This window comes from Coregonus clupeaformis, chromosome 35, assembly GCF_020615455.1.
Source record: "Coregonus clupeaformis isolate EN_2021a chromosome 35, ASM2061545v1, whole genome shotgun sequence".
NCBI classification, from domain to species: domain Eukaryota; kingdom Metazoa; phylum Chordata; class Actinopteri; order Salmoniformes; family Salmonidae; genus Coregonus; species Coregonus clupeaformis.
The window spans coordinates 8,900,036-8,918,704 of NC_059226.1; positions in this window are offsets into that span (position 1 = coordinate 8,900,036).

Genomic DNA, 18,669 nt, shown 5'->3' on the forward strand with positions numbered 1-18,669 from the left:
TTTAACACAGGCCCACACTGCTAAATACTTCCCTTATTGCTAGCAAGTGTCCCAGTTATCTTTTGATTCAAATGAAGTAAAAAAAAAATGAAATCCTTCAATTTGTGCAGTGATTTCGAGTGCTTAATTTGTGTTTGTCTTGTTCTTGCCAAATCACACTTTTTGGTATACAGTCTGAAACAAAGCACTGCAAAATCTTGGAAATGTTCCTTACAAGCCAGAATGTTGAATAAAATTGCTTTTGAACTTACTCTACAGGTTGTCGTTGCGGTTCTCAAAACGTGAGACAAAAACATCACAGGAAAATATCCCACTGGGCACGGATGTCAATTCAATATCTATTCCACATTGGTTCCATGTAATTTCATTGAAATGATGTGGAAACAACATTGATTCATTCAGTGTGTGGCCAGTGGGTATTGTTTACCCAACTTTTTAGAGTGCCACCTGGCACATGCGCAAAACCATGTAAATTTTTAGTATGCATGCATCACATGCATGTACTTCTGTGTTGTGCAACTGCCTTAGGTCATGAGCAAACACATCTTGATTTGGAAGATTGATTTCCATTTTATTTGGAATGGCAAGCCAGACAAAATTAAAAGGGCCTATTTATATAAATGTACAGCTGTGCCATATAGATTGCAAAATAGTTGGGAAGAGATTTTCAATGTACCGATTCCATGGCACATGGTTTATGAACTGATACGCAAAATGACGCCGGATTTAAAACTTCAAATTTTTCCATTTAAATTATTATACAAAATTCTTGAAACCAATATAATGTTATATACACTGCTCAAAAAAATAAAGGGAACACTTAAACAACACAATGTAACTCCAAGTCAATCACACTTCTGTGAAATCAAACTGTCCACTTAGGAAGCAACACTGATTGACAATAAATTTCACATGCTGTTGTGCAAATGGAATAGACAACAGGTGGAAATTATAGGCAATTAGCAAGACACCCCCAATAAAGGACTGGTTTTGCAGGTGGTGACCACAGACCACTTCTCAGTTCCTATGCTTCCTGGCTGATGTTTTGGTCACTTTTGAATGCTGGCAGTGCTTTCACTCTAGTGGTAGCATGAGACAGAGTCTACAACCCACACAAGTGGCTCAGGTAGTGCAGCTCATCCAGGATGGCACATCAATGCGAGCTGTGGCAAGAAGGTTTGCTGTGTCTGTCAGCGTAGTGTCCAGAGCATGGAGACGCTACCAGGAGACAGGCCAGTACATCAGGAGACGTGGAGGAGGCCGTAGGAGGGCAACAACCCAGCAGCAGGACCGCTACCTCCGCCATTGTGCAAGGAGGAGCAGGAGGAGCACTGCCAGAGCCCTGCAAAATGACCTCCAGCAGGCCACAAATGTGCATGTGTCTGCTCAAACAGTCAGAAACAGACTCCATGAGGGTGGTATGAGGGCCCGACGTCCACAGGTGGGGGTTGTGCTTACAGCCCAACACCGTGCAGGACGTTTGGCATTTGCCAGAGAACACCAAGATTGGCAAATTCGCCACTGGCGCCCTGTGCTCTTCACAGATGAAAGCAGGTTCACACTGAGCACATGTGACAGATGTGACAGAGTCTGGAGACGCCGTGGAGAACGTTCTTCTGCCTGCAACATCCTTCAGCATGACCGGTTTGGCGGTGGGTCAGTCATGGTGTGGGGTGGCATTTCTTTGGGTCGCCAGAGGTAGCCTGACTGCCATTAGGTACCGAGATGAGATCCTCAGACCCCTTGTGAGACCATATGCTGGTGCGGTTGGCCCTGGGTTCCTCCTAATGTAAGACAATGCTAGACCTCATGTGGCTGGAGTGTGTCAGCAGTTCCTGCAAGAGGAAGGCATTGATGCTATGGACTGGCCCGCCCATTCCCCAGACCTGAATCCAATTGAGCACATCTGGGACATCATGTCTCGCTCCATCCACCAACGCCACGTTGCACCACAGACTGTCCAGGAGTTGGCGGATGCTTTAGTCCAGGTCTGGGAGGAGATCCCTCAGGAGACCATCCGCCACCTCATCAGGAGCATGCCCAGGCGTTGTAGGGAGGTCATACAGGCACGTGGAGGCCACACACACTACTGAGCCTCATTTTGACTTGTTTTAAGGACATTACATCAAAGTTGGATTAGCCTGTAGTGTGGTTTTCCACTTTAATTTTGACGGTGACTCCAAATCCAGACCTCCATGGGTTGATACATTTGATTTCCATTGATAATTTTTGTGTGATTTTGTTGTCAGCACATTCAACTATGTAAAGAAAAAAGTATTTAATAAGATTATTTCATTCATTCAGATCTAGGATGTGTTATTTTAGTGTTCCCTTTATTCTTTTGAGCAGTGTATATGTGGGATACAACCTTCCCAGCTCTGCACATTTTGCTGCGAAGAGACAGAGTCATTAGATCATTTATTTTGGTACTGTCCATATGTAGCTTGTTTTTGGTCACAGGTCCAGGAATGGCTGAAAAATTGCAACATTTACCTGTAGCTAACTCTGCAGATAACACTACTGGGTGATTTGAAAAGTCATAGTCAATCGATCAATAATATAATACTTTTAGCAAAAATGTTTCTTTAATTTACAATTTGTAGAAACTATGAGAATAGAAAGGTTCAGAACTTTTGTGAAACATCACAGCACAGTTGAAAAACATATGGCAAATAGAAATCCAATATGGATGGTGTTAAGAGATAGATGGGAGGGGTTGAACGGAGTTGAAGGGTGGGACTAATAACAATATAACTAATGTAAAACACACTGTGTACGTAAAATGTATATAGTAAGGATAACCTGGAAGTAGAAGCCTAAGTGTTGTTGTTCATTAGTTTACTCAAAATAGGGGAGGGGTGGTAGGGTTAGTGGAAAATAATAAAGGAAAATATATTTTCTAAAGATATGTATATATACACAGTCCCAGTCAAAAGTTTGGACACTCATTCCAGGGTTTTTCTTTATTTTTACTATTTTCTACATTTCAGAATAATAGTGAAGACATCAAAACTATGAAATAACACACATGGAATCATGTAGTAACCAAAAAAAGTGTTAAACAAATCAAAATATATTTTATATTTGAGATTCTTCAAAGTAGCCACCTTTTGCCTTGATGAGTGCGCAAAGCTGCCTTCACGGCAAATAGTGGCTACTTTGAAGAATCTCAAATATAAAATATATTTTGATTTGTTTAACACTTTTTTGGTTACTACATGATTCCATGTGTTATTTCATAGTTTTGATGTCTTCACTTTTATTCTACAATGTAGAAAATAGCAAAAATAAAGAAAAACCCTTGAATGAGTAGCTGTGTCCAAACTTTTGATTGGTACTGTATATATATATATATATATATATATATATATATATATATATATATATATATATTCCCAAAAATATATGGGGGATTGGAAATGATGCATAGGATCAATACCACAGATAACTTCAGATATAATTGTATTCAACATTTGTGACAGACATGGGACGTTTAGGGTTTTTTCTATGTAAATGTACATGGCGTTGCCTACACAATTGAAGGCATCGCCACGTTTCGTGACTAGTCTTGTTCCTGTTGCCACTTCTTGGATCTCTGCTCGAGCACATCTGTACTATGAGGCGTGCCCACAGACTTGTGTGATAGTGGTGCGGGGGTCAGCTGTTTGTTTACCGCACCCACCAACAATTGCTAATAACCCATCCCCAACCGCCCGACTATATGTGATAAAGGGAAAATCTGAGACCTGTACCCGACCCTAACCCCTTAAATACAGAAAATACGCTGTAGGCTACAGTCAGGGTGTTTTCACACTTGGTCCCTTTCAGACAATGTTTGTGAACTCAGTGCAGTTCTCTTAATTTCTTGTGCAGTTTGAACACTCCAATGGAACTCAGACGCCTCAAAAGAGCCCCCGAAGCGAACCGAACTGAGACCATCTCGAGAGGTGGTCTGAGTTCGGTTCGCTTGAATTCCACAGTATGGTTCCCTTTTTTAGGGCAATGTGAACACAAAGCTCCCAGGTTCGCTTGTCATTATTCCCGCACAACACACTCCCCTCAAACTCAACTCGGGACCTCAAAGCCAGTTCCACAGCATTTTTTCATTGTTCCACTCTAATCAGGGACTGATTTAGACATGGGACACCTGGTGGGTGCAATTAATTATCAGGTAGAACAGAAAACCAGCAGGCTCTGGACCTCGTAGGGTAAGAGTTACCCCTGCACTAGACTACTGCAGCACCGTTTCCCCTGCCATAACCCCTCACACTGGTGCCACAAAAGAAAGAAGATGATGATGTGCAGGTTCGCGGAAAAAACATGTACTGTTTTTGAATATTGATTAGCGATTGTGAAGGATGCACAGACATTACAAAATATGTGTGGAGTTTTGTACTGACAAGTCATTTAGATTGTTTGTTTGCAATATGTGATCTTTAGGCTAAGGGAGCTTCAAAAACGTTTTATTCCATTGTGGGTTTGAATAGTGTGAAAAGACAACATATTTGGTCACAACATAGGGTACAAAATCAATGCTAGCTATTAAAGGGGCAGTAGCCTACATTGGGTGTACAATTTTCAATTACAGCATAATCTACAGTTATTATGTTAATTATTCTGTTATCAATACATTTACATGTTAATATTATCTTCTAATTATAATTATTATGGCTCATCTTTTAACTAAATGCAATCTATTAGCTTCCAAAATGTGAGTAGGTATATCTAGTTGTTCGATAACACCTTCTAATGGAGAAGGGGGTAGCTGCATCCCAATATGGCGAGTGGGTGTGTTGAATGCGCTCTGCTATAGGTTAGAATAAAGACAGAAGAGTATAATTTAGAAACTCTGTGGTTAGACGGTTTTAATTGAGCTGTATATTTTTTTTATTCCGTTTCTTACCACGCAACTACCATACATTGAGATACCATACTGCGAGAGTTTGGACTTCTGTTTTGAAGCCAGAGGATGAGTCTGAGTCGTATTTCACTGTTAGTTTTACAACAAGTAATTGTACATTGTCAGTACTGATGATGGGTGTACTGTTGCTTCATGCATTGTATGTGTGTGCTTACTGTGACTGTCACCCTGATATTGGCTACTTGGTAGCTACTTCCCACGCCTTTGCCCGGCAGTAGTGCTTGTCAAGCGGGAGTGAAGGGCACTGTGTCCCGGTGTTGTGGCTGTGTTGTTGCCATTCATGCCCTCCCCATTGAGTAGTAGACTGTATGTATGTATCAAGGTGACATCTAGATGGTTAGCAATATTAGTTATTTCTTGTGTATGCTGCTATCCTACTTTAAATAACATAATGTGAGAGAAAAAAATGTCCACGTAGCTCCCGCCGGCGACACGACCATGATACCCAGTAGGAAGCTCTTCAAGTTGGCGGGTAACAAAAGCCAGAGCACTGCTCCACCGGCGTACTATCGACTTGTAGTGCAGCCCAATCAGCCACGCAAAACGGTCTTGAGTGGCAACAAATCTGCCCAATTAGCTGATTCGCTTTCCATACACCCACTCCTTTTGACACACCCACTCGCCTATACTCCGCTGACCTGATACCCATACTTGTTCTGATGGAATGGCTGGTCCTGCACTTTGTAAAAACCCAGAGTGCATTGAGTGAATGTTGGAAAAAGATCTTGGTTCTTTTCTAAACATAGCAATGAATGCAAAGAGGACTCAGACCACAAAATAGGTGAAGTGACCTGGCAAAATAGTTGAATCCTAATTCAAATGCAAGGGCAGTGTGAATTCAAAGAGAACAGAGTTATTTTGCTTTAAATAGATCGGTTATTTTAAAGCGGACCATATGTGAAAACACCCTCAGAGATGGCGGAATGATTTTTTGGTCGTGTCTACACATGACACTTACATGCGACTTCTGCTATCAGAATACGAAGATCGCATTGAAAGATGGGTCTAGACACACAAAAGTTGCTTTGTGGTCTTGTGGTATCGCGTCGATGCTGGCAATTTTTGCTGATAAACAAAGGAGTCCGCTCATACTGAACCTTTGATCATAAGTTTTATTCATATCACAAGCTTTCAGCATGAGTTTTACAGACCTGCAGTGTCTGGAGAAACAGTGTCCCAAAATAATCTGTCTGTTTCTAACCCCCTCTTTGTCTAGCCCATACTTATAAGGAATGCAAAAATATGGGTTGCTCCCTCTGCTGTCCAATCACCTGTCTCCCCTGGGGCGTCACCCTACAAATGGCTACTTTTGAACTAAAATAAACATCCGTTCAGTTCCACATGAAAAACATTAACAAAGACATAATCCTAATACACTACAGTCTGATTGTGTTCAGATCTGGCTGACCACTTCAGGAGGTGGTCAGGGATGCATTGTGTACGGATATCTCCTCAGTCTGGACACAATCAGGCTACCGAAAGCGCATACAGTGGGCGACGTCATTAGCACTCCTCCCACAAATCTCCAGAAAGCTTGTGTTTTGGGACAGAGAGGCACTTTTTTATTATAATGTTAGAGGAAATACGTTCCTAGCCAGCTAGCTAATATTTAGAAAAACAAAATTAATTTTTTTGGCTAGAGTTATGCTAACCCGTTTGCAATCCCTTTAGCATTGCTTGTTAGCTTGCTGGCTAGCTACAGAGGTTAAATGACTAGTTAGTTACAGTAGTTAGCTACTGACATCAGTTGTTGTGTTATTATCATATTTTGCCCATTCAACCGTTTGTAGAATGCATACTGGTATTTGAATATAGCGCGGGAAAAGGGAATCTGGACACCTTGTGGACACAGTAGACACATTTAAATGTAGGTGTATACACACAACGCGTTCGGAATTCCATGATCAGAACTCTGATCAGAATCCTAAAGCTGCATGAACTGTCAAGTCTAGACACGGCCTTTGACAGGGGGTGCAGGATTTTTTTTTGCCTAATTTAGATATGTTTCTGCTTATAATTTCAGACATTTTGGTAGACTATTTGTTAGTCAACTTGTCTGTAATTAGATACATGCAGCTTCTCTTCTGTCATTATATGTTGCCCTAGAAGACTAAATAAACCCTTCCTCACCAGAAACGTAATAAATTATAGAATGAATGCTTCAATCTAGTTGACATCGGTAAAGTTCTCTGTCATCTCTGATTCTTTTGCGGAGCAAAGACATTCAGGGACAGGGGAGAAAAAGCCCCCCCCCCCCCAAAAAAAAAATAGAAAGATTTTCTGTGCAAAATTTCAAAATGACATCAGTTTGATCGGTTGTAAGGAAATAGAAAGCTGTGAAAAGGACCCAAAATGTTTCTAGTAAGATTTCAGTTTGGCTTGGATGCATATTTTTTGTAGCCTAGCTGAAATACTATCAGCTTTTATGATGCTGATAAAGATAGCACCTCTACAGATGGTCCCTAACTGTGCATTGCATTCTCTAAAGATGCTTAAAGAAATAAATAATATTTCTCCACTCCTGTTCTCAAAATGTACATTTGGTGTATTATTTTACTGCAATAAATGCTTAATTCTGCAGGAGTTACTACTAATAAGACTATGTGAGAGGTTATAGACCTAGTCAGTATCCAGATTCCAGTTTCCATTTAACCCATCTGAACAGTAGGCTACAGTTCCCTTGAGGTGCCATAGGTCTATTTGAAGTCCCTGTCTTGTGACTGTTGAATTTGTATAGAGCATCACAATCATCCTCTTTTACCAATTCACCAAATCTTTCCCAAACATTACTTTTCTGTCCCTCTCTTCTATTTATTTTAAACTCCCAATTTCGCAGCTTTTCTTTAATCGTATTAAACTCAGACATTGTCCTTTTTGCCTCAGTGGATCAACATTAACCTTTTCTGCCCGTTCCCAAACGCGTTTTGCGATTGGTGTGTAAGCTATTTCGTGCATGTAGGACTAAAGTTAGGCCCTAAAGCACAGGCATCAAACTCATTCCACAGAGGGCCAAGTGTCTGCGAGTTTTTGCTCCTCCCTTGTACTTGATTAAGGTCGCTAATTAGTAAGGAACTCCCCACACCTGGTTGTCTATAGGGCTTAATAGAAAGGAAAAATCTAAAACCTGCAGAGACTAGGCCCTCCATGGAATTAGTTTGACACCCCTGCACTAAAGCTTACACACTAATGTCAGAGAGACAAAAAAATAATCAAATGAAAACCTCAATGTGGCCTATAGATATAAATTGCACAATAATTATACATGTATGGATGTTTTTTATGTACTGTTTCAACAAGACCTTCATCCACACAATATTTAATGACACTAAATCAACCCTGCAGCGACTGCGGGTTATGAGTCAACCACGCATCACTACGCATCACTGCTTTGCTTTATCTTGGCCAGGTCGCAGTTGTAAATGAGAACTTGTTCTCAACTGGTTTACCTGGTTAAATAAAGGTGAAATAAAAAAAAATAAAAAATAAAAACTAGTGTACAAGAATACTCGCCGATACTCGAGAACTTTGCACCCCTTTGCCCTCCAGGTTCTGTCATTTGGTCAATGTATTATTTTGTTGGATGAGATTGAAAATGTACACTGGTTTGATTGAGAAAGGACTGTGAATATTATGTGATGGTATGATAGTCTGCTTCAACGTTTATTTTAGCTTTCAGCAAATAAAGGATGTTTTAACCAGTTAATTGTTCATATTTATCCCTGCTTGTTGAGGTTATGGTGTTGCCCGGTAAAGAATACCAGCAAAATAAATAGTGGCAGTAGGCCATACCGGTAAAGCATGAGCCCATCACAATAATTTAAACAAAGATGGCATGAAAACTGTAGGCTATTACACCATAATTTATCATTACCGTCTGTCGGGCGCAATAGAAATGAGCGAATGGACTTTAAAAACGTGTGCTATACGCATTATGCGGTGTGGTTCGAAGTTAATACTGACATTTTGCCAAGGCAGAGATGACTGGCCGAGACGCGTGGGCAGCAAGACGCATCAATCAATTTAGGCTACAAGAGTAGACCTATTATGACAATCACCAAATTGTCATACACTTTTTGGTGTTTTTAACATATGTCTCTTTCCATTCTTCAAATGGCGGGTGCACAGTGAACTGTTTGGATGCTGGGATTATTTTAGTGGACGAACGTGCGCAGGTAGCCTACTTTAAAAAATAATTTGTTTGACAATCAGATGAAAACATAATGACTGGTTGTGTTCATGCCACATTAAAAAGCAGTACATGTTTACAGTTAAAAATCACCTGTTTTTACTATTCACTAAGCATAGTGGATATGCCCCCTTCATAAGTTTAAATTTTTTAAATAATAAATTAAAAAGATACATCTAAAAAGATAAGTGGTTACCCAAACCTGTCTGACTTTCTGGAATATTTCAAAATTACTCGTCTAAGCGGAAAATATTTAAATATAACCCTAGCAAACATCTGCATTTAGATTTTAACCCGTGGTATTTTCCATTGGGGGGAGAACTGCTCTGATGTAGTAGGCCTACATAGTCTCAACTTCCCCAGCCTGGTCTCATAGACTAGATGTAACATAGTAAATGTAAATCTTGGTTCTCAAATTGGAATGATATTTTACATTTGGTATGGTTACATAAGACAGATGGTTATTTAAGGCAAAAACGAAAGTAGGGTGGTTGGTCGGGGTGGATGGCTGGGTGTGTAACGCGAGTTCCAATCTCATCACAGACAACTTTAGCATTATAGCTAATTACCAACTTTTCAACTACTTACTACTTTTTAGCTTCTTTGCAACTACTTTGCATGTTAGCTAATCCTTCCCCGAACTTTAACCCTTTTTAGCTAACTCTTCCCCTAACCCTAAGCTTAACCCTTTAACCTATTGTAATTCGTAACATATCATATGAAATGGGTGATGGGACATCCACAAATTAATACATACCATACCATACCAAATGTAACATATCTACTATACTGAACGAAAATATAACCGCAACATGTTAAGTGTTGGTCCCATGTTTCATGAGCTGAAATAAAATATATAAATACAATATTTCCATACGGACAAAAAGCTTATTTGTCAAAAATGTTTATTTTGCACAAATTTGTTTACATCCCTGTTAGTGAGCATTTCTCCTTTGCCAAGATAATACATCCACCTGACAGGTGTGGTATATCAAGAAGCTGATTAAACAATATGATCATTACACAGGCGCACCTTGTGCTGGGGACAATAAAAGGCCACTCCAAAATGTGAAGTTTTGGTACACAACACAAGCCGGCTCCAATGACATTTTAGAGAATTTGGCAGTACGTCCAACCGGCCTCACAACCACAGACCACATGTATATATGCCAGCCCAGGACCTCCACGTCCGGCTTCTTCACCTGCAGGATCGTCTGAGACCAGCCACCCGGACAGCTGATGAAACTGAGGAGTATTTCTGTCTGTAATAAAGCCCTTTGTGGGGAAAAACTCATTCTGATTGGCTGGGCCTGGCTACCCAGTGGGTGGGCCTGGCTCCCAAGTGGGTGGGCCTATCCCCTCACAGGACCACCCATGGCTGAGCCCCTGCCAAGTCATGTGAAATCCATAGGTTAGGGCCTAATGAATGTATTTCAATTGACTGATTTCCTTATATGAACTGTAACTCAGTAAAATTGTTGAAATTGTTGAATTGTGTTTATTTTTTTGTTCAGTATAAATGGAGTGTTCCGGATTTACATTCAGAATAATATGAAATGCTCTGAGACCAGGTTGGTTGCCCAGGGGGTGCCTCAAGGTACATCAGTGGTGATCGGTGCCGTTTAAGATTAGGGAGGACAATTTATTTATTTATTAGCATGGCCTTATTTCTATTACAGCATATTGGATGACTGTCATTCATATTCCATTCACCCAGCTCAGTTTAACATCGATAGATTTAGGCTACTTAATACACTATACTCAAATTTTCCCTATACCCATCATGGTCCCACGGGGGGCCAGTATGAAAAATGTATGCACTCACTAATTGTAAGTCGCTCTGGATAAGAGCGTCTGCTAAATGACTAAATGTCAATTGGATCACTAAAAAATGAGGTTGCTACAACCTAGCCTATGAATGAAAGTTTACAATGTAGGTCCACAGGTCGAGATTTTTTGTTGTTGTTGTAATCAAGGTAACAGACAGTGACACATTCAATACTGCCGTGCACACGCTTGCCTGCATCTAGCTGATCTAAGGTGAATTCACTAGTCCAAAGAGTTGCAAACAAGAGTTTCTGTTGGACAAATTCAGGAATGTTTCTTCCCGTTTCGTTCCGTTTGCTTCCGTTTAAGAAATGTTTTAACATAATCGGCTGAAAGAATACACCCCTGTTCACCCCCAAACACAGTTCACTTTCATAGCAGCCACATCAGCATGATCTCTTTGCACATTGTATAATTCCTTCTCGCATCTACGCGCTATTCTGTGACCAGGGGAAAAAACCTTTCCAAGCCAAACCTTCATACCATAACTGCTAACCGTTACACACAGTACAGTGTACAGCAAGCAGTTTAGCAGTTACACCGGCAGGCCCCGGTGGCAATAAATGGCTTGACTTGGAAGAGTTCCAGTGTTGGATAGCCATAGCCAGCTAGTTAACATAGCATCCCTCTCTATTTGAGCCGGGTGTTTGAGTAGGCTAAACTAGCTAGCTGCATTCGCTAGCTAGCTGCAATATGTAACTTCTTGGGCAACCTGACCAAATTCACATAAAAATGTGTATTATAGATCTGTCATTATCATTGAAAGCAAGTCTAAGAAGCGGTAGATCTGTTCTATGTGCGCTATTTCTATGCTTCCCGTTTTAAGTTTAATTTTTGCGTCTTTTACTTTCGGTTTTGTACACCAGCTTCAAATAGCTGAAAATTCAATATTTTGGGGTTATGAAAAATATATTTCACAGCGGTTTAGATGGTACAATTATTCTCTACACTGAGCGATTTCCTTTTAGTGCATCTTTAAGTGAAAGTGAAAAAAAAATACTATGAAATATAGCTAGCTCTCTCTCTCCCTCTCTTGCTTCTCCTTCATTTTTTAAGAAATGTATTTGTTAAAAACTGTTAAACTATTGTCTTTCTCTCTCTTTGAGTCAACTACTCACCACATTTTATGCACTGCAGTGCTAGTTAGCTGTAGCTTATGATTTCAGTACTAGATTAATTCTCTGATCCTTTGATTGGGTGGCAACATGTCAATTCATTCTGCAAGAGCTCTGATAGGTTGAGGACATCATCCGGAAGTTGTCATAATTACTGTGTAAGTCTATGGAAGGGGGTGAGAACCAAGAGCCTCCTAGGTTTTGTATTGAAGTCAATGTACCAAGAGGAGGACGGAAACTATCTGTCCTCCGGCTACACCATGGTGCTACCCCAGAGAGTAGTGTTGAGGCTACCTTAATTTCAAAACAGTGTGTTTTAATCAATTATTTGGTGACGTGAATATATTTAGTAAAGTTTTATCTAAAAAGGATAACTTTTTTAAGTTTCACTATTTTACATTTTATAAAATTCACTGAGGATGGTCCTCCACTTCCTCCTCTGAGGAGCCTCCACTGAGGTACATGTATTTCTATCTGGCTTTGCCAGTGTTCATGTTTGACTTCGGGAAGCCCTGATGGGGAGAGCGTCCACGTGGGTAGGCTGTATTTTGTATTTTGTCCCCTATCCTCCCGGCCAGCTCGGTCCTCCGCTCTTGCTCCGTGGCTTGACGACTCATTGCGAGCTCACAGAACAGGTCTCCGGGCAGCCGAGCGGAAATGGAGGAAAACTAGACTCCCTGCGGACCTGTCATCTTTTCACTCCCTCCTCTCTATATTTTCTTCCTCTGTTTCTGCTGCTAAAGCCACTTTCTACCACTCTACATTTCAGGCCTCTGCCTCTAACCCTAGGAAGCTCTTTGCCACCTTCTCCTCCCTGCTGAATCCTCCTCCTACTCCCCCTCCCTCCTCCCTCTCTGTGGATGACGTCGTCAACCATTTTGAAAAGAAGGTTGACGACATCCGATCCTCATTTATTAAGTCAAATGACACCGCTGGTCCTGCTCACACTGCACTACCCTATGTTTTGACTTCTTTCTCCCCTCTCTCTCCAGATGAAATCTTGCGACTTGTGACGGCCGGCCGCCCAACAACCTGCCCGCTTGACCCTATCCCCTCCTCTCTTCTCCAGACCATTTCCGGAGACCTTCTCCCTTACCTCACCTCACTCATCAACTCATCCTTGACCGCTGTCAACAACTACAGACCAGTATCACTTCTTTCTTTTCTCTCCAAAACTCTTGAGCGTGCCGTCTCTAGCCAACTCTCCTGCTATCTCTCTCAGAATGACCTTCTTGATCCAAACCAGTCAGGTTTCAAGACTGGTCATTCAACTGAGACTGCTCTTCTCTGTGTCACGGAGGCTCTCCGCACTGCTAAAGCTAACTCTCTCTCCTCTGCTCTTATCCTTCTAGACCTATCTGCTGCCTTTGATACTGTGAACCATCAGATCCTCCTCTCCACCCTCTCCAAGTTGGGCATCTTGGATTGCGTCTTACCTGACAGGTCGCTCCTACCAGGTGGCGTGGCGAGAATCTGTCTCCGCACCACGTGCTCTCACCACTGGTGTCCCCCAGGGCTCAGTTCTAGGCCCTCTCCTATTCTCTCTATACACCAAGTCACTTGGCTCTGTCATATCCTCACATGGTCTCTCCTATCATTGCTACGCAGACGACACACAATTAATTTTCTCCTTTCCCCCTTCTGATAACCAGGTGGTGAATCGCATCTCTGCATGTCTGGCAGACATATCAGTGTGGATGTCGGATCACCACCTCAAGCTGAACCTCGGCAAGACAGAGCTGCTCTTCCTCCCAGGGAAGGACTGCCCGCTCCATGATCTCGCCATCACGGTTGACAACTCTATTGTGTCCTCCTCCCAGAGTGCAAAGAACCTTGGCGTGATCCTGGACAACACCCTGTCGTTCTCCGCTAACATCAAAGCGGTGACCCGATCCTGCACGTTCATGCTCTACAACATTCGCAGAGTACGACCCTACCTTACACAGAAAGTGGCACAAGTCCTAATCCAGGCACTTGTCATCTCCCGTCTGGATTACTGCAACTCGCTGTTGGCTGGGCTCCCTGCCTGTGCCATTAAACCCCTACAACTTATCCAGAACACTGCAGCCCATCTGGTGTTCAACCTTCCCAAGTTCTCTCATGTCACCCCGCTCCTCCGCACACTCCACTGGCTTCCAGTTGAAGCTCGCATCTACTACAAAACCATGGTGCTTGCCTACAGAGCTGTGAGGGGAACGACACCTGCTTACCTTTAGGCTCTGATCAAACCCTACACCCAAACGAGGGCACTACGTTCATCCACCTCTGGCCTGCTAGCTCCCCTACCTCTACGGAAGCACAGTTCCCGCTCAGCCCAGTCAAAGCTATTCGCTGCTTGGGCACCACAATGGTGGAACAAGCTCCCCCACGACGCCAGGACAGCGGAGTCACTGACCACCTTTCGGAGACACTTGAAACCCTACCTCTTTAAGGAATACCTGGAATAGTCTGGTGTCTCACTGGCTATCCTAAGTTGAATGCACCAATTTATAAGTCACTCTGGATAAGAGCGTCTGCTAAATGACTTAAATGTTAAATGTTAAATGTCTTCACAGTGCACATAGTCTATTTTTTAGGCCAGATTCAGATTTTGGATTGATATCAGATTGATTTTTTATTGCAGAGATTCATTTTTTTCATTGTTTGTTTGTTTGTTTTGTAAGACCTTCTGTAAATCAACTCCTACCATTATTTTGATAGCAGGCCCTAAAACCAAAATGTTTGCACGTTATCCCTTTCAGCCTCCTGCTCCAGCCTCAGCCCAAATGTCCGCCAGATGGCGCTATTATTCCTGATGTAATTTGTCTTCTGGCATCCAAACATATTATATAATATGCCCAACCGGTGATACACTCGTGTCCCCTGGCGACCGGCTCATACATAAAACATTATCCAGCCTATAGTCTACATCTTTTTTTAAAGTAGTGGGACTGCCACTCCTTTCGCATTTGTTGAGCTTTATTAAAGATATACAGTAGTAGCCTACTGTTTTGGAAAGACAGGAAAGATGGGAAGAGGTAGCTGATATCAAATGAAATGACTATCATCGTTAGCTAATTATTTTAGCTTGTGATAGCCATATCTTGCATTTCCCAGCATCTTTGCAGGAACTAGTCATTTCTAAGCGCTGCAGCCACAGTGTGAGCCAAACAACACAAACAAAGATTTACAGTTGAAGTCGGAAGTTTACATATACCTTAGCCAAATACATTTAAACTAAATTTTTCACAATTCCTGACATTTAGGATCACCACTTTATTTTAAGAATGTGAAATGTCAGAATAATAGTAGAGAGAATGATTTATTTCAGCTTTTATTTATTTCATCACATTCCCATTGGGTCAATTAGTATTTGGGAGCATTGCCTTTAAATTGTTTAACTTGGGTCAAACGTTTCGGGTAGCCTTCCACAAGCTTCCCACAATAAGTTGGGTGGCTTTTGGCCCATTCCTCCTGACAGAGCTGGTGTAACTGAGTCAGGTTTGTAGGCCTCCTTGCTCGCACATGCTTTTTCAGTTCTGCCCACAAATGTTCTATATGATTGAGGTCAGGGCTTTGTGATGGCCACTCCAATACCTTGACTTTGTTGTCCTTAAGCCATTTTGCCACAACTTTGGAAGTATGCTTGGGGTCATTGTCCATTTGGAAGACCCATTTGCGACCAAGCTTTAACTTCCTGACACATGTCTTGAGATGTTGCTTCAATATATCCACATCATTTTCCTTCCTCATGATGCCATCTATTTTGTGAAGTGCACCAGTCCCTCCTGCAGCAAAGCACCCCCACAGCATGATGCTGCCACCCCCGTGCTTGGTGTTCTTCGGCTTGCAAGTGACCCGCTTTTTCCTCCAAACATAACGATGGTCATTATGGCCAAACAGTTCTATTTTTGTTTCATCAGACCAGAGGACATTTCTCTAAAAAGTACGATCTTTGTCCCCATGTGCAGTTGCAAACCATAGTCTGGCTTTTTTTATGGCGGTTTTGGAGCAGTGGCTTCTTCCTTGCTGAGCAGCCTTTCAGGTTATGTCGATATAGGACTTATTTTACTGTGGATATAGATACTTTTGTACCTGTTTCCTCCAGCATCACAAGGTCCTTTGCTGTTATTCTGGGATTGATTTGCACTTTTCGCACCAAAGTACGTTCATCTCTAATAGACAGAACGCGTCTCCTTCCTGAGCGGTATGACAGCTGCGTGGTCCCATGGTGTTTATACTTGCGTATTATTGTTTGTACAGATTAACGTGGTACCTTCAGGCATTTGGAAATTGCTCCCAAGGATGAACCAGACTTGTGGAGGTCTACAATTCTTTTTCTGAGGTCTTGGCTGATTTCTTTTGATTTTCCCATGATGTCAAGCAAAGAGGCACTGAGTTTGAAGGTAGGCCTTGAAATACATCCGCAGGTACAGCTCCAATTGACTCAAATGATGTCAATTAGCCTATCAGAAGCTTCTAAAGCCATGACATCATTTTCTGGAATTTTCCAAGCTGTTTAAAGGCACAGTCAACTTAGTGTATGTAAACTTCTGACCCACTGGAATTGTGATACAGTGAATTATAAGTGAAATAATCTGTCTGTAAACAATTGTTGGAAAGATTACTTGTGTCATGGACAAAGTAGATGTCCAAACCGACTTGCCAAAACTATAGTTTGTTAACAAGAAATTTGTGGAGTGGTTGAAAAACGAGTTTTAAGGACTCCAACCTAAGTGTATGTAAACTTCCAACTTCAACTGTACACACACACAAGATGCCATTTCTAACTCGGTACAAAAAGTGGATTTAATATCTTTCTGAATATGTCCTTGTTATCGGAGTTCCACCTGCAACTGGACAAATATGTCTATAAGACACCGGTCCCTTCCGAAATGGGAACAAAGAAAGTATAGCTAAGTAAAAGTTAAAGTAAAGCCGTAATTATTTTGTTGCTTTGACAAAGTCATTTCTGAAGATTATTATTTATTTAGTGATTAGTGATTCATTTACGTCTGTCCTCATTTTATGGTCAACCCTGTTATGTGAACTGAACTCGTTTTTAAAATATTTTTTCAAAAGCAACATTGAACATCTAATAGTCAAATCATAGAGCAAAAGCAGGTGAGCTGTTTCTACTCTTTTTGGCAATTTTCTGGTAAAATGAACGGGTCGAGCATAACACCTCAACCCTGTTACCCATAGACAGACAGGCTAGACATTTTTAAACTATGCATTTGTCTTTGTGAAGCTTGCGTTCAATTGCCACTCCCTGTTTCACACAACAAGCTTCAATTCCCCTGTCACAAGTGGATTTGTGGCTGATTTAAGAAGAAATCATCAACCCTGTTATGGTCATCCCTATCACTTTATATTAATATACACATACTTTCTTTATTTTGTACCTTTTGAGATGGGAAAATGTGTTTTTTATGAAGTTGAACATGTTAAAACTTTATGAAGCTGAGAGTGTAAACATTTGGTGAAATAAACAGTTTTTTCTCAAAAGGCACCAAATTGGTGGAAGGACCCATTAATTAATAAACTGACTTTCGAAACGTGGGTCTGCAGACCTTCTTCCTCTCTGTCAAAATAAAAGTCCCCACAAGATATCGCTTGCTTGCGCACATATGGCGCACATGCAGGACTTTTGTTTTGACATGAGGGGAAGTAGAGAGGAAGTGATTTGTCAGGCACCTGCAGCAGACCCATGGTTGGAAAGGCCCACTGCAGTCAAAAGGTTTTATAAATATTTCCACAGTATGAGGTTGGAATAATACAACATCAAATAATTTCACAACGCTGCCTGAGGAAGATTCTAGTAGTCAAAACGCGTTGTAGTTGTGCATCCTGATATCCTATGCTGACCCTCCCATGTGTATTATTTTGTAAATATATACTGTTAATAGTTCACTAAAGTTTATTGCAATGTACCGGCTGCCTACTCGTCTTCTTTTTTGGATTACCTGCCATTTAGGGGCCTACCTTCCACTGCCTTCTTCTAATGGTCTGGGGCTGTTTTTCATGGTTCCAGTGAAGGAAATCTTAACGCTACAGCATACAATGACATTCTAGACAATTCTGTGCTTCCAACTTTGTGGCAACAGTTTGGGGAAGGCCCTTTCCTGTTTCAGCATGACAATGCCCCCGTGCACAAAGCGAGGTCCATACAGAAATGATTTCTCGAGATCGGTGTGGAAGAACTTGACTGGTCTGACAGAGCCCTGACCTCAACCCCATCGAACACCATTGGGATGAATTGGAACGCCAACTGCGAGCCTGGCCTAATCGGCCAACATCAGTGCCCGACCTCACTAATGCTCTTGTGGCTGAATGGAAGCAAGTCTCCGCAGCAATGTTCCAACATCTAGTGGAAAGCCTTCCCAGAAGAGTGGAGGATGTTATATAGCAGCAAAGGGGGGACCAACTCCATATTAATGCCCATGATTTTGGAATGAAATGTTCGACGAGCAGGTGTTCACATACTTTTGGTCATACCATGTAGTGTATATGACTATGTTGTCCAAGGAATACTGTAGCATAGGAACGCGAAGGCTAAGTGGGAGGATGAGTCAAAGGGCCAGGGGATGGATTTGAACCCATGCTGTGGCCTGTAATGTGGAACACATAGGCCACAGCCT